The sequence below is a fragment of the Macaca nemestrina genome, chromosome 20, assembly GCF_043159975.1.
Source record: "Macaca nemestrina isolate mMacNem1 chromosome 20, mMacNem.hap1, whole genome shotgun sequence".
Classification (NCBI taxonomy): domain Eukaryota; kingdom Metazoa; phylum Chordata; class Mammalia; order Primates; family Cercopithecidae; genus Macaca; species Macaca nemestrina.
Genome location: NC_092144.1, coordinates 26,392,758 through 26,408,119, shown reverse-complemented (window position 1 = coordinate 26,408,119; position 15,362 = coordinate 26,392,758).

Here is a 15,362-nt window from a genome sequence, read left to right as displayed (position 1 = left end):
ACAGATGTAACTCTGCGAGATCAATTAACAGAACACTAAGCAGTTTCTCAGAAAGCTTCTTTCCAGATTTCATCTGAGGATATTTCCTTTTTCACCATAGCCCCCTATGGGCTTCCAAATATCACTTTGCCAATTCCACGAGAACTGTCTTATCGAAAGGCTTCTTGAGGGGAAAGCTGTAACTTTGTGAGATGATTTCACAGAACACAAAGAAGTTTCTCAGAAAGCTTCTTTCTCTTTGTTATCGGAGGATTTTCCTTTGCCCCTATAGTCTTCATAGGAATCCGAAATATCTGTTCTCAGATTCCAAAGAAATAAGGCTAGCAAAGAGATCCACGAAATACAGATGTAACTCTGTGAGATGAATTAACAGAACACTAAGCAGTTTCTCAGAAAGCTTCTTTCCAGATTTCATCTGAGGATATTTCCTTTTTCACCATAGCCCTCTAAGGGCTTCCAAATATCACTTTGCCAATTCCACAAGTACATTCTTAGCGAAAGGCCTCTTGAGGGGAAAGCTGTAACTCTGTGAGATGATTTCACAGAACACAAAGAAGTTTCTCAGAAAGGTTCTTTCTCTTTGTTATCGGAGGATATTTCCTTTGGCCCAATAGTCTTCAAAGGGATAGGAAATATCTATTCTCAGATTCCACAGAAATAAGTCTAGCAAAGAGATCCACGAAATACAGATGGAACTCTGTGAGATGAATTAACAGAACACTAAGCAGTTTCTCAGAAAGCTTCTTTCCAGATTTCATCTGAGGATATTTCCTTTTTCACCATAGCCCTCTAAGGGCTTCCAAATATCACTTTGCAATTCCACAAGAACTGTCTTTGCGAAAGGCTTCTTGAGGGGAAAGCTGTAACTCTGTGAGATGATTTCACAGAACACAAAGAAGTTTCTCAGAAAGCTTCTTTCCCTTTGTTACGGAGGATATTTCCTTTGGCCCTATAGTCTTCAATGGGATCCGAAATATCTGTTCTCAGCTTCCACAGAAATAAGGCTAGCAAAGAGATGCACGAAATACAGATGTAACTCTGTGAAATGAATTAACAGAACACTCAGCAGTTTCTCAGAAAGCTTCTTTCCAGATTTCATCTGAGGATAATTCCTGTTTCACCGTAGGCCTCTATGGGCTTCCAAATATCACTTTGCCAATTCCACAAGAACTGTCTTAGCGAAAGGCTTCTTGAGGGGAAAGCTGTAACTCTGTGAGATGATTTCACAGAACACAAAGAAGTTTCTCAGAAAGGTTCTTTCTCTTTGTTATCGGAGGATATTTCCTTTGGCCCTATAGTCTTCAATAGGATCCGAAATATCTGTTCTCAGATTCCACAGAAATAAGTCTAGCAAAGAGATCCACGAAATACAGATGTAACTCTGTGAGATGAATTAACAGAACACTCAGCAGTTTCTCAGAAAGCTTCTTTCCAGATTTCATCTGAGGATATTTCCTTTTTCACCAAAGCCCTCTATGGGCTTCCAAATATCACTTTGCCAATTCCACAAGAACTGTCTTAGCGAAAGGCTTCTTGAGGGGAAAGCTGTAACTCTGTGAGATGATTTCACAGAACACAAAGAAGTTTCTCAGAAAGCTTCTTTCTCTTTGTTATCGGAGGATATTTCCTTTGGCCCTATAGTCTTCATAGGAATCCGAAATATCTGTTCTCAGATTCCAAAGAAATAAGGCTAGCAAAGAGATCCACGAAATACAGATGTAACTCTGTGAGATGAATTAACAGAACACTAAGCAGTTTCTCAGAAAGCTTCTTTCCAGATTTCATCTGAGGATATTTCCTTTTTCACCATAGGCCTCTAAGGGCTTCCAAATATCACTTTGCCAATTCCACAAGAACTGTCTTAGCGAAAGGCTTCTTGAGGGGAAAGCTGTAACTCTGTGAGATGACTTCACAGAACACAAAGAAGTTTCTCAGAAAGCTTCTTTCTCTTTGTTATCGGAGGATATTTCCTTTGGCCCTATAGTCTTCAATGGGATCCGAAATATCTGTTCTCAGATTCCACAGAAATAAGGCTAGCAAAGAGATCCACGAAATACAGATGTAACTCTGTGAGATGAATTAACAGAACACTCAGCAGTTTCTCAGAAAGCTTCCTTCCATATTTCATCTGAGGATATTTTCTTTTTCACCATAGCCCTCTAAGGGCTTCCAAATATCACTTTGCCAATTCCACAAGTACAGTCTTAGCGAAAGGCCTCTTGAGGGGAAAGCTGTAACTCTGTGAGATGATTTCACAGAACACAAAGAAGTTTCTCAGAAAGGTTCTTTCTCTTTGTTATCGGAGGATATTTCCTTTGGCCCAACAGTCTTCAAAGGGATCGGAAATATCTGTTCTCAGATTCCACAGAAATAAGTCTAGCAAAGAGATCCCCGAAATACAGATGTAACTCTGTGAGATGAATTAACAGAACACTAAGCAGTTTCTCTGAAAGCTTCTTTCCAGATTTCATCTGAGGATATTTCCTTTTTCACCATAGCCCTCTAAGGGCTTCCAAATATCACTTTGCAATTCCACAAGAACTGTCTTTGCGAAAGGCTTCTTGAGGGGAAAGCTGTAACTCTGTGAGATGATTTCACAGAACACAAAGAAGTTTCTCAGAAAGCTTCTTTCCCTTTGTTACGGAGGATATTTCCTTGGGCCCTATAGTCTTCAATGGGATCTGAAATATCTGTTCTCCAAATCCACAGAAATCAGGCTAGCAAAGAGATCCACGAAATACAGATGTAACTCTGTGAGATGAATTAACAGAACACTCAGCAGTTTCTCAGAAAGCTTCTTTCCAGATTTCATCTGAGGATATTGACTTTTTCACCGTAGCCCTCTATGGGCTTCCAAATATCACTTTGCCAATTCCACAAGAACTGTCTTAGCGAAAGGCTTCTTGAGGGGAAAGCTGTAGCTCTGTGAGATGATTTCACAGAACACAAAGAAGTTTCTCAGAAAGCCTCTTTCTCTTTGTTATCGGAGGATATTTCCTTTGGCCCTATAGTCTTCAATAGGATCCGAAATATCTGTTCTCAGATTCCACAGAAATAAGTCTAGCAAAGAGATCCACGAAATACAGATGTAACTCTGTGAGATGAATTAACAGAACACTAAGGATTTTCTCAGAAAGCTTCTCTCCAGATTTCATCTGAGGATATTTCCTTTTTCACCATAGCCCTCTATGGGCTTCCAAATATCACTTTGCCAATTCCACAAGAACTGTCTTAGCGAAAGGCTTCTTGAGGGGAAAGCTGTAACTCTGTGAGATGATTTCACAGAACACAAAGAAGTTTCTCAGAAAGCTTCTTTCTCTTTGTTATCGGAGGATATTTCCTTTGGACCTATAGTCTTCAAAGGGATCCGAAATATCTGTTCTCAGATTCCACAGAAATAAGCCTAGCAAAGAGATCCACGAAATACAGATGTAACTCTGTGAGATGAATTAACAGAACACTAAGCAGTTTCTCAGAAAGCTTCTTTCCAGATTTCATCTGAGGAAATTTCCTTTTACACCATAGCCCTCTAAGGGCTTCCAAATATCACTTTGCCAATTGCACAAGAACTGTCTTAGCGAAAGGCTTCTTGAGGGGAAAGCTGTAACTCTGTGAGATGATTTCACAGAACACAAAGAAGTTTCTCAGAAAGCTTCTTTCTCTTTGTTATCGGAGGATATTTCCTTTGGCCCTATAGTCTTCAATGGGATCCGAAATATCTGTTCTCAGATTCCATAGAAATAAGGCTAACAAAGAGATCCACGAAATACAGATGTAACTCTGTGAGATGAATTAACAGAACACTCAGCAGTTTCTCAGAAAGCTTCTTTCCAGTTTTCATCTGAGGATATTTCCTTTTTCACCATAGCCCTCCATGGGCTTCCAAATATCACTTTGCCAATTCCACAAGAACTGTCTTAGCGAAAGGCTTCTTGAGGGGAAAGCTGTAACTCTGTGAGATGATTTCACAGAACACAAAGAAGTTTCTCAGAAAGCTTCTTTCTCTTTGTTATCGGAGGATATTTCCTTTGGCCCTATAGTCTTCAGAGGGATCCGAAATATCTGTTCCCAGATTCCACAGAAATAAGTCTAGCAAAGAGATCCACGAAATACAGATGTAACTCTGCGAGATCAATTAACAGAACACTAAGCAGTTTCTCATAAAGCTTCTTTCCATATTTCATCTGAGGATATTTCCTTTTTCACCATAGCCCCCTATGGGCTTCCAAATATCACTTTGCCAATTCCACGAGAACTGTCTTATCGAAAGGCTTCTTGAGGGGAAAGCTGTAACTCTGTGAGATGATTTGACAGAACACAAAGAAGTTTCTCAGAAAGCTTCTTTCTCTTTGTTATCGGAGGATTATTCCTTTGCCCCTATAGTCTTCATAGGAATCCGAAATATCTGTTCTCAGATTCCAAAGAAATAAGGCTAGCAAAGAGATCCACGAAATACAGATGTAACTCTGTGAGATGAATTAACAGAACACTAAGCAGTTTCTCAGAAAGCTTCTTTCCAGATTTCATCTGAGGATATTTCCTTTTTCACCATAGGCCTCTAAGGGCTTCCAAATATCACTTTGCCAATTCCACAAGAACTGTCTTAGCGAAAGGCTTCTTGAGGGGAAAGCTGTAACTCTGTGAGATGACTTCACAGAACACAAAGAAGTTTCTCAGAAAGCTTCTTTCTCTTTGTTATCGGAGGATATTTCCTTTGGCCCTATAGTCTTCAATGGGATCCGAAATATCTGTTCTCAAAATCCACAGAAATCAGGGTAGCAAAGAGATCCACGAAATACAGATGTAACTCTGTGAGATGAATTAACAGAACACTCAGCAGTTTCTCAGAAAGCTTCCTTCCAGATTTCATCTGAGGATATTTCCTTTTTCACCCTAGCCCTCTATGGGCTTCCAAATATCACTTTGCCAATTCCACAAGAACTGTCTTAGCGAAAGGCTTCTTGAGGGAAAAGCTGTAACTCTGTGAGATGATTTCACAGAACACAAAGAAGTTTCTCAGAAAGCTTCTTTCTCTTTGTTATCGGAGGATATTTCCTTTGGCCCTATAGTCTTCATAGGGATCCGAAATATCTGTTCTCAGATTCCACAGAAATAAGTCTAGCAAAGAGATCCACGAAATACAGATGTAACTCTGTGAGATGAATTAACAGAACACTAAGGAGTTTCTCAGAAAGTTTCTCTCCAGATTTCATCTGAGGATATTTCCTTTTTCACTACAGCCCTCTATGGGCTTCCAAATATCACTTTGCCAATTCCACAAGAACTGTCTTAGCGAAAGGCTTCTTGAGGGGAAAGCTGTAACTCTGTGAGATGATTTCACAGAACACAAAGAAGTTTCTCAGAAAGCTTCTTTCTCTTTGTTATCGGAGGATATTTCCTTTGGCCCTATAGTCTTCAAAGGGATCCGAAATATCTGTTCTCAGATTCCACAGAAATAAGTCTAGCAAAGAGATCCACGAAATACAGATGTAACTCTGTGAGATGAATTAACAGAACACTAAGCAGTTTCTCAGAAAGCTTCTTTCCAGATTTCATCTGAGGAAATTTCCTTTTTCACCATAGCCCTCTAAGGGCTTCCAAATATCACTTTGCCAATTCCACAAGAACTGTCTTAGTGAAAGGCTTCTTGAGGGGAAAGCTGTAACTCTGTGAGATGATTTCACAGAACACAAAGAAGTTTCTCAGAAAGCTTCTTTCTCTTTGTTATCGGAGGATATTTCCTTTGGCCCTATAGTCTTCAATGGGATCCGAAATATCTGTTCTCAGATTCCATAGAAATAAGGCTAACAAAGAGATACACGAAATACAGATGTATCTCTGTGAGATGAATTAACAGAACACTCAGCAGTTTCTCAGAAAGCTTCTTTCCAGATTTCATCTGAGGATATTTCCTTTTTCACCATAGCCCTCTATGGGCTTCCAAATATCACTTTGCCAATTCCACAAGAACTGTCGTAGCGAAAGGCTTCTTGAGGGGAAAGCTGTTACTCTGTGAGATGATTTCACAGAACACAAAGAAGTTTCTCCGAAAGCTTCTTTCTCTTTGTTATCGGAGGATATTTCCTTTGGCCCTATAGTCTTCAAAGGGATCCGAAATATCTGTTCTCAGATTCCACAGAAATAAGTCTAGCAAAGAGATCCACGAAATACAGATGTAACTCTGCGAGATCAATTAAGAGAACACTAAGCAGTTTCTCAGAAAGCTTCTTTCCAGATTTCATCTGAGGATATTTCCTTTTTCACCATAGCCCCCTATGGGCTTCCAAATATCACTTTGCCAATTCCACGAGAACTGTCTTATCGAAAGGCTTCTTGAGGGGAAAGCTGTAACTTTGTGAGATGATTTCACAGAACACAAAGAAGTTTCTCAGAAAGCTTCTTTCTCTTTGTTATCGGAGGATTTTCCTTTGCCCCTATAGTCTTCATAGGAATCCGAAATATCTGTTCTCAGATTCCAAAGAAATAAGGCTAGCAAAGAGATCCACGAAATACAGATGTAACTCTGTGAGATGAATTAAGAGAACACTAAGCAGTTTCTCAGAAAGCTTCTTTCCAGATTTCATCTGAGGATATTTCCTTTTTCACCATAGCCCTCTAAGGGCTTCCAAATATCACTTTGCCAATTCCACAAGTACATTCTTAGCGAAAGGCCTCTTGAGGGGAAAGCTGTAACTCTGTGAGATGATTTCACAGAACACAAAGAAGTTTCTCAGAAAGGTTCTTTCTCTTTGTTATCGGAGGATATTTCCTTTGGCCCAATAGTCTTCAAAGGGATAGGAAATATCTATTCTCAGATTCCACAGAAATAAGTCTAGCAAAGAGATCCACGAAATACAGATGGAACTCTGTGAGATGAATTAACAGAACACTCAGCAGTTTCTCAGAAAGCTTCTTTCCAGATTTCATCTGAGGATATTTCCTTTTTCACCATAGCCCTCTAAGGGCTTCCAAATATCACTTTGCAATTCCACAAGAACTGTCTTTGCGAAAGGCTTCTTGAGGGGAAAGCTGTAACTCTGTGAGATGATTTCACAGAACACAAAGAAGTTTCTCAGAAAGCTTCTTTCCCTTTGTTACGGAGGATATTTCCTTTGGCCCTATAGTCTTCAATGGGATCCGAAATATCTGTTCTCAGATTCCACAGAAATAAGGCTAGCAAAGAGATGCACGAAATACAGATGTAACTCTGTGAAATGAATTAACAGAACACTCAGCAGTTTCTCAGAAAGCTTCTTTCCAGATTTCATCTGAGGATAATTCCTGTTTCACCGTAGGCCTCTATGGGCTTCCAAATATCACTTTGCCAATTCCACAAGAACTGTCTTAGCGAAAGGCTTCTTGAGGGGAAAGCTGTAACTCTGTGAGATGATTTCACAGAACACAAAGAAGTTTCTCAGAAAGGTTCTTTCTCTTTGTTATCGGAGGATATTTCCTTTGGCCCTATAGTCTTCAATAGGATCCGAAATATCTGTTCTCAGATTCCACAGAAATAAGTCTAGCAAAGAGATCCACGAAATACAGATGTAACTCTGTGAGATGAATTAACAGAACACTCAGCAGTTTCTCAGAAAGCTTCTTTCCAGATTTCATCTGAGGATATTTCCTTTTTCACCAAAGCCCTCTATGGGCTTCCAAATATCACTTTGCCAATTCCACAAGAACTGTCTTAGCGAAAGGCTTCTTGAGGGGAAAGCTGTAACTCTGTGAGATGATTTCACAGAATACAAAGAAGTGTTTCAGAAAACTTCTTTCTCTTTGTTATCTGAGGATATTTCCTTTGGCCCTATAGTCTTCAGTTGGATCCGAAATATCTGTTCTCAGATTCCACAGAAATAAGTCTAGCAAAGAGATCCACGAAACACCGATGTAACTCTGTGAGATGAATTAACAGAACACTAAGGAGTTTCTCAGAAAGCTTCTCTCCAGATTTCATCTGAGGATATTTCCTTTTTCACCATAGCCCTCTATGGGCTTCCAAATATCACTTTGCCAATTCCACAAGAACTGTCTTAGCGAAAGGCTTCTTGAGGGGAAAGCTGTAACTCTGTGAGACGATTTCACAGAACACAAAGAAGTTTCTCAGAAAGCTTCTTTCTCTTTGTTATCGGAGGATTTTTCCTTTGCCCCAATAGTCTTCAAAGGGATCGGAAATATCTGTTCTCAGATTCCACAGAAATAAGTCTAGCAAAGGGATCCACGAAATACAGATGTAACTCTGTGAGATGAATTAACAGAACACTAAGCAGTTTCTCAGAAAGCTTCTTTACAGATTTCATCTGAGGATATTTCCTTTTTCACCATAGCCCTCTAAGGGCTTCCAAATATCACTTTGCCATTTCCACAAGAACTGTCTTTGCGAAAGGCATCTTGAGGGGAAAGCTGTAACTCTGTGAGATGATTTCAGAGAACACAAAGAAGTTTCTCAGAAAGCTTCTTTCCCATTGTTACGGAGGATATTTCCTTTGGCCCTAGAGTCTTCAATGGGATCCGAAATATCTGTTCTCAGATTCCACAGAAATAAGGCTAGCAAAGAGATCCATGAAATACAGATGTAACCCTGTGAAATGAATTAACAGAACACTCAGCAGTTTCTCAGAAAGCTTCTTTCCAGATTTCATCTGAGGATATTTCGTGTTTCACCGTAGCCCTCTATGGGCTTCCAAATATCACTTTGCCAATTCCACAAGAACTGTCTTAGCGAAAGGCTTCTTGAGGGGAAAGCTGTAACTCTGTGAGATGATTTCACAGAACACAAAGAAGTTTCTCAGAAAGCTTCTTTCTCTTTGTTATCGGAGGATATTTCCTTTGGCCCTATAGTCTTCAATGGGATCCGAAGTATCTGTTCTCAGATTCCACAGAAATAAGGCTAGCAAAGAGATCCACGAAATACAGATGTAACTCTGTGAGATGAATTAACAGAACACTAAGCAGTTTCTCAGAAAGCTTCCTTCCAGATTTCATCTGAGGATATTTCCTTTTTCACCCTAGCCCTTTATGGGCTTCCAAATATCACTTTGCCAATTCCACAAGAACTGTCTTAGCGAAGGGCTTCTTGAGGGAAAAGCTGTAACTCTGTGAGATGATGTCACAGAACACAGAGAAGTTTCTCAGAAAGCTTCTTTCTCTTTGTTATCGGAGGATATTTCCTTTGCCCTTATAGTCTTCATAGGAATCCGAAATATCTGTTCTCAGATTCCACAGAAATAAGGCTAGCAAAGAGATCCACGAAATACAGATGTAACTCTGTGAGATGAATTAACAGAACACTAAGCAGTTTCTCAGAAAGCTTCTTTCCGTATTTCATCTGAGGATATTTCCTTTTTCACCATAGGCCTCTAAGGGCTTCCAAATATCACTTTGCCAATTCCACAAGAACTGTCTTAGCGAAAGGCTTCTTGAGGGGAAAGCTGTAACTCTGTGAGATGATTTCACAGAACACAAAGAAGATTCTCAGAAAGCTTCTTTCTCTTTGTTATCGGAGGATATTTCCTTTGGCCCTATAGTCTTCAATGGGATCCGAAATATCTGTTCTCAGATTCCACAGAAATAAGGCTAGCAAAGAGATCCACGAAATACAGATGTAACTCTGTGAAATGAATTAACAGAACACTCAGCAGTTTCTCAGAAAGCTTCCTTCCAGATTTCATCTGAGGATATTTCCTTTTTCACCCTAGCCCTCTAAGGGCTTCCAAATATCACTTTGCAATTCCACAAGATTGTCTTTGCGAAAGGCTTCTTGAGGGGAAAGCTGTAACTCTGTGAGATGATTTCACATTACACAAAGAAGATTCTCAGAAAGCTTCTTTCCCTTTGTTACGGAGGATATTTCCTTTGGCCCTATAGTCTTCAATGGGATCCGAAATATCTGTTCTCAGATTCCACAGAAATAAGGCTAGCAAAGAGATCCACGAAATACAGATGTAACTCTGTGAGATGAATTAACAGAACACTCAGCAGTTTCTCAGAAAGCTTCTTTCCAGATTTCATCTGAGGATATTTCCTTTTTCACCGTAGCCCTCTATGGGCTTCCAAATATCACTTTGCCAATTCCACAAGAACTGTCTTAGCGAAACGCTTCTTGAGGGGAAAGCTGTAACTCTGTGAGATGATTTCACAGAACACAAAGAAGTTTCTCAGAAAGCTTCTTTCTCTTTGTTATCGGAGGATATTTCCTTTGGCTCTATAGTCTTCAATAGGATCCGAAATATCTGTTCTCAGATTCCACAGAAATAAGTCTAGCAAAGAGATCCACGAAATACAGATGTAACTCTGTGAGATGAATTAACAGAACACTAAGCAGTTTCTCAGAAAGCTTCTCTCCAGATTTCATCTGAGGATATTTCCTTTTTCACCATAGCCCTCTATGGGCTTCCAAATATCACATTGCCAATTCCACAAGAACTCTCTTATCGAAAGGCTTCTTGAGGGGAAAGCTGTAACTCTGTGAGATGATTTCACAGAACACAAAGAAGGTTCTCAGAAAGCTTCTTTCTCTTTGTTATCGGAGGATATTTCCTTTGCCCCTATAGTCTTCATGGGAATCCGAAATATCTGTTCTCAGATTCCAAAGTAATAAGGCTAGCAAAGAGATCCACGAAATACAGATGTAACTCTGTGAGATGAATTAACAGAACACTAAGCAGTTTCTCAGAAAGCTTCTTTCCAGATTTCATCTGAGGATATTTCCTTTTTCACCATAGGCCTCTAAGGGCTTCCAAATATCACTTTGCCAATTCCACAAGAACTGTCTTAGCGAAAGGCTTCTTGAGGGGAAAGCTGTAACTCTGTGAGATGATTTCACAGAACACAAAGAAGTTTCTCAGAAAGCTTCTTTCTCTTTGTTATCGGAGGATATTTCCTTTGGCCCTATAGTCTTCAATGGGATCTGAAATATCTGTTCTCAGATTCCACAGAAATAAGGCTAGCAAAGAGATCCACGAAATACAGATGTAACTCTGTGAGATGAATTAACAGAACACTCAGCAGTTTCTAAGAAAGCTTCCTTCCAGATTTCATCTGAGGATATTTCCTTTTTCACCCTAGCCCTCTATGGGCTTCCAAATATCACTTTGCCAATTCCACAAGAACTGTCTTAGCGAAAGGCTTCTTGAGGGGAAAGATGTAACTCTGTGAGATGACTTCACAGAATACAAAGAAGTGTCTCAGAAAACTTCTTTCTCTTTGTTATCGGAGGATATTTCCTTTGGCCCTATAGTCTTCAAAGGGATCCGAAATATTTGTTCTCAGTTTCCACAGAAATAAGGCTAGCAAAGAGATCCACGAAATACAGATGTAACTCTGTGAGATGAATTAACAGAACACTCAGCAGTTTCTCAGAAAGCTTCTTTCCAGATTTCATCTGAGGATATTTCCTTTTTCACCATAGCCCTCTATGGGCTTCCAAATATCACTTTGCCAATTCCACAAGAACTGTCTTAGCGAAAGGCTTCTTGAGGGGAAAGCTGTAGCTCTGTGAGATGATTTCACAGAACATAAAGAAGTTTCTCAGAAAGCTTCTTTCTCTTTGTTATCGGAGGATATTTCCTTTGGCCCTATAGTCTTCAATAGGATCCGAAATATCTGTTCTCAGATTCCACAGAAATAAGTCTAGCAAAGAGATCCACGAAATACAGATGGAACTCTGTGAGATGAATTAACAGAACACTAAGGAGTTTCTCAGAAAGCTTCTCTCCAGATTTCATCTGAGGATATTTCCTTTTTCACCATAGCCCTCTATGGGCTTCCAAATATCACTTTGCCAATTCCACAAGAACTGTCTTAGCGAAAGGCTTCTTGAGGGGAAAGCTGTAACTCTGTGAGATGATTTCACAGAACACAAAGAAGTTTCTCAGAAAGCTTCTTTCTCTCTGTTATCGGAGGATATTTCCTTTGGCCCTATAGTCTTGAAAGGGATCCGAAATATCTGTTCTCAGATTCCACAGAAATAAGTCTAGCAAAGAGATCCACGAAATACAGATGTAACTCTGTGAGATGAATTAACAGAACACTAAGCAGTTTCTCAGAAAGCTTCTTTCCAGATTTCATCTGAGGAAATTTCCTTTTTCACCATAGCCCTCTAAGGGCTTCCAAATATCACTCTGCCAATTCCACAAGAACTGTCTTAGCGAAAGGCTTCTTGAGGGGAAAGCTGTAACTCTGTGAGATGATTTCACAGAACAGAAAGAAGTTTCTCAGAAAGCTTCTTTCTCTTTGTTATCGGAGGATATTTCCTTTGGCCCTATAGTCTTCAATGGGATCCGAATTATCTGTTCTCAGATTCCACAGAAATAAGGCTAGGAAAGAGATTCACGAAATACAGATGTAACTCTCTGAGATGAATTAACAGAACACTCAGCAGTTTCTCAGAAAGCTTCTTTCCAGATTTCATCTGAGGATATTTCCTTTTTCACCATAGCCCTCTATGGGCTTCCAAATATCACTTTGCCAATTCCACAAGAACTGTCTTAGCGAAAGGCTTCTTGAGGGGAAAGCTGTCACTCTGTGAGATGATTTCACAGAACACAAAGAAGTTTCTCAGAAAGCTTCTTTCTCTTTGTTATCGGAGGATATTTCCTTTGGCCCTATAGTCTTCAATAGGATCCGAAATATCTGTTCTCAGATTCCACAGAAATAAGTCTAGCAAAGAGATCCACGAAATACAGATGTAACTCTGTGAGATGAATTAACAGAACACTCAGCAGTTTCTCAGAAAGCTTCTTTCCAGATTTCATCTGAGGATATTTCCTTTTTCACCAAAGCCCTCTATGGGCTTCCAAATATCACTTTGCCAATTCCACAAGAACTGTCTTAGCGAAAGGCTTCTTGAGGGGAAAGCTGTAACTCTGTGAGATGATTTCACAGAACACAAAGAAGTTTCTCAGAAAGCTTCTTTCTCTTTGTTATCGGAGGATATTTCCTTTGGCCCAATAGTCTTCAAAGGGATAGGAAATATCTATTCTCAGATTCCACAGAAATAAGTCTAGCAAAGAGATCCACGAAATACAGATGGAACTCTGTGAGATGAATTAACAGAACACTAAGCAGTTTCTCAGAAAGCTTCTTTCCAGATTTCATCTGAGGATATTTCCTTTTTCACCATAGCCCTCTAAGGGCTTCCAAATATCACTTTGCAATTCCACAAGAACTGTCTTTGCGAAAGGCTTCTTGAGGGGAAAGCTGTAACTCTGTGAGATGATTTCACAGAACACAAAGAAGTTTCTCAGAAAGCTTCTTTCCCTTTGTTACGGAGGATATTTCCTTTGGCCCTATAGTCTTCAATGGGATCCGAAATATCTGTCCTCAGCTTCCACAGAAATAAGGCTAGCAAAGAGATCCACGAAATACAGATGTAACTCTGTGAAATGAATTAACAGAACACTCAGCAGTTTCTCAGAAAGGTTCTTTCCAGATTTCATCTGAGGATATTTCCTGTTTCACCGTAGGCCTCTATGGGCTTCCAAATATCACTTTGCCAATTCCACAAGAACTGTCTTAGCGAAAGGCTTCTTGAGGGGAAAGCTGTAACTCTGTGAGATGATTTCACAGAACACAAAGAAGTTTCTCAGAAAGCTTCTTTCTCTTTGTTAACGGAGGATATTTCCTTTGGCCCTATAGTCTTCAATAGGATCCGAAATATCTGTTCTCAGATTCCACAGAAATAAGTCTAGCAAAGAGATCCACGAAATACAGATGTAACCCTGTGAGATGAATTAACAGAACACTCAGCAGTTTCTCTGAAAGCTTCTTTCCAGATTTCATCTGAGGATATTTCCTTTTTCACCAAAGCCCTCTATGGGCTTCCAAATATCACTTTGCCAATTCCACAAGAACTGTCTTAGCGAAAGGCTTCTTGAGGGGAAAGCTGTAACTCTGTGAGATGATTTCACAGAACACAAAGAAGTTTCTCAGAAAGCTTCTTTCTCTTTGTTATCGGAGGATATTTCCTTTGACCCTATAATCTTCATAGGAATCCGAAATATCTGTTCTCAGATTCCAAAGAAATAAGGCGAGCAAAGAGATCCACGAAATACAGATGTAACTCTGTGAGATGAATTAACAGAACACTAAGCAGTTTCTCAGAAAGCTTCTTTCCAGATTTCATCTGAGGATATTTCCTTTTTCACCGTAGCCCTCTATGGGCTTCCAAATATCACTTTGCCAATTCCACAAGAACTGTCTTAGCGAAAGGCTTCTTGAGGGGAAAGCTGTAACTCTGTGAGATGATTTCACAGAACACAAAGAAGTTTCTCAGAAAGCTTCTTTCTCTTTGTTATCGGAGGATATTTCCTTTGGACCTATAGTCTTCAAAGGGATCCGAAATATCTGTTCTCAGATTCCACAGAAATAAGCCTAGCAAAGAGATCCACGAAATACAGATGTAACTCTGTGAGATGAATTAACAGAACACTAAGCAGTTTCTCAGAAAGCTTCTTTCCAGATTTCATCTGAGGAAATTTCCTTTTACACCATAGCCCTCTAAGGGCTTCCAAATATCACTTTGCCAATTGCACAAGAACTGTCTTAGCGAAAGGCTTCTTGAGGGGAAAGCTGTAACTCTGTGAGATGATTTCACAGAACACAAAGAAGTTTCTCAGAAAGCTTCTTTCTCTTTGTTATCGGAGGATATTTCCTTTGGCCCTATAGTCTTCAATGGGATCCGAAATATCTGTTCTCAGATTCCATAGAAATAAGGCTAACAAAGAGATCCACGAAATACAGATGTAACTCTGTGAGATGAATTAACAGAACACTCAGCAGTTTCTCAGAAAGCTTCTTTCCAGTTTTCATCTGAGGATATTTCCTTTTTCACCATAGCCCTCCATGGGCTTCCAAATATCACTTTGCCAATTCCACAAGAACTGTCTTAGCGAAAGGCTTCTTGAGGGGAAAGCTGTAACTCTGTGAGATGATTTCACAGAACACAAAGAAGTTTCTCAGAAAGCTTCTTTCTCTTTGTTATCGGAGGATATTTCCTTTGGCCCTATAGTCTTCAGAGGGATCCGAAATATCTGTTCCCAGATTCCACAGAAATAAGTCTAGCAAAGAGATCCACGAAATACAGATGTAACTCTGCGAGATCAATTAACAGAACACTAAGCAGTTTCTCATAAAGCTTCTTTCCATATTTCATCTGAGGATATTTCCTTTTTCACCATAGCCCCCTATGGGCTTCCAAATATCACTTTGCCAATTCCACGAGAACTGTCTTATCGAAAGGCTTCTTGAGGGGAAAGCTGTAACTCTGTGAGATGATTTGACAGAACACAAAGAAGTTTCTCAGAAAGCTTCTTTCTCTTTGTTATCGGAGGATTATTCCTTTGCCCCTATAGTCTTCATAGGAA